Source organism: Mandrillus leucophaeus, unplaced genomic scaffold, assembly GCF_000951045.1.
Source record: "Mandrillus leucophaeus isolate KB7577 unplaced genomic scaffold, Mleu.le_1.0 Scaffold28, whole genome shotgun sequence".
Taxonomy (NCBI): domain Eukaryota; kingdom Metazoa; phylum Chordata; class Mammalia; order Primates; family Cercopithecidae; genus Mandrillus; species Mandrillus leucophaeus.
Window position 1 is genome coordinate 2,143,648 of NW_012102920.1, and position 1,747 is coordinate 2,145,394.

Consider the following 1,747-nt stretch of genomic DNA (forward strand, 5'->3'; position numbering starts at 1 on the left):
ATCTCGGCTCACTGCAAGCTCCGCCTCCCGGGTTCCTGCCATTCTCCTGCCTCAGCTTCTCAAGTAGCTGGGACTACAGACGCCCGCCACTGCGCCCGGCTAATTTTTTGTATTTTTAGTAGAGACGGGGTTTCACCGTGGTCTCGATCTCCTGACCTCGTGATCCGCCCACCTCGGCCTCCCAGAGTGCTGGGATTACAGGCGTGAGCCACCGCGCCCGGCCTATCTTGCTTTTTTAAAACTACTTATAATGGCTGCTTTAGACCTTTATCTTCTGAATACAACTTTGGGTCTACTCAGTGTCAGTTTTTAGTAACTTTCTTTTCTTCTTCTTTTTTTTTTTTTTTTTTTAACATAGGTCATATTTTTCTGTGTCTTTGGACATCTAGTGACTTTTGGGCAGGACGTTCTTGATGATGGCAGCCCTGCATCTACTGTCACCTTCTAAACTGACTGTTGTTCTGGGATGAATTGTGCCTTCCCAAAATTCCTGCGATGAAGCCCTGGATCCCACGGTCACTGTTTCAGGAGACGGGACTCTTAGGAGGCGATCGAGATTAAGTGAGGTCAAAGGGTGTGGCCCTAAGTTAACAGGGCTGGTGTCCTTATTAGGGGAGAAAGAGGCACCCAGAGAGCACTCCCCCCGCCAGGGGAGGACGCAGCGAGGAGCTGCCTTCTGCAAATGGGCAGGAAGCCCTCACCAGAAACTGCATTTTCCAGCACCTTAATCTTGGACTTCCACCCTCCAGAACGGTGAGGAAATACTCTTCTGTTGTTTAAGATGCCGATCTGAGGTGTTTTGTTACAGGAGCCTGAGCAGACAGCGAGAGTGACAGCCCCTCCAGCAGGAAATCCAAGTACAGGCTAAGCTCGTTGAACCTGTGGGCCTCAGCCCGGCACAGCTGCGCAAAGTCACGGCTGTTTCCCAGGAGCCCCTAACGTGTCAGAATGCAGCCTCTACATGTCCCTCCTGTGGCTGTCGGGGGCCACGATTCTGGACTTGAGGCGCATCTAGGGTGCAGTCCTTGTTCCTAGAAGGGCCTTTCTGGTGTCCCAGTCCAGGCTGGGGGCTGCCAAGGTCCCCCCACTTGGGCGGTTCCCCCCACAGCCCCCAGCACCACTCAACCTCAGGTATCACTTTCCGCCGCCCTGAGGCAGCCACCCTCGTAAGCCCTGGGTTGTCTCACCTGCGTATATGGGGGACCAGTTGATCCCCAGGGGCCTGGGCGTAGAACCTCCAGGCTGACACCTGCCACTTTCCTCGCCCTTCCCATGTCCTAGTTCAGGCGGGAAGAGAAAGTGATGCCGTCGGCTGGCGGCAGCCCAAGCCACGGGGTGAGAGCCCACCGTGGAACCGGACACTGAGCAGGGCTGGGCAGCTGGGGATCCAGGGAGGCCGGAAGCAAGACCCATCAGGTAGGGCCTTGGGCACGGGCCATGAGCCTGGAGCCCTGGGCAGTGGGGAGCCATGGAGGATGCAGGCAGGAGGGGTGTGGCCTCCATGCATTTGAGACACCTGCTGAGACTCCACCAGGAGCCCTGTTTCTGTCTCTGGTCTGCACCCTGGGGCAGCCTGACCATGACCCTGGCAGGGCGGGAGGGCAGGGCTGCTGCCTTGTACGTGAGCCATGCTGCCTTGTCCAGTAGCCACAGAAAACACACCTCCTATTGCCAGACCTGGGGCAGGCACGTCCCCCGACACCTGTCACCCACTGGCTCTCAGGAAAGACACACCAGGCAGCGGCTA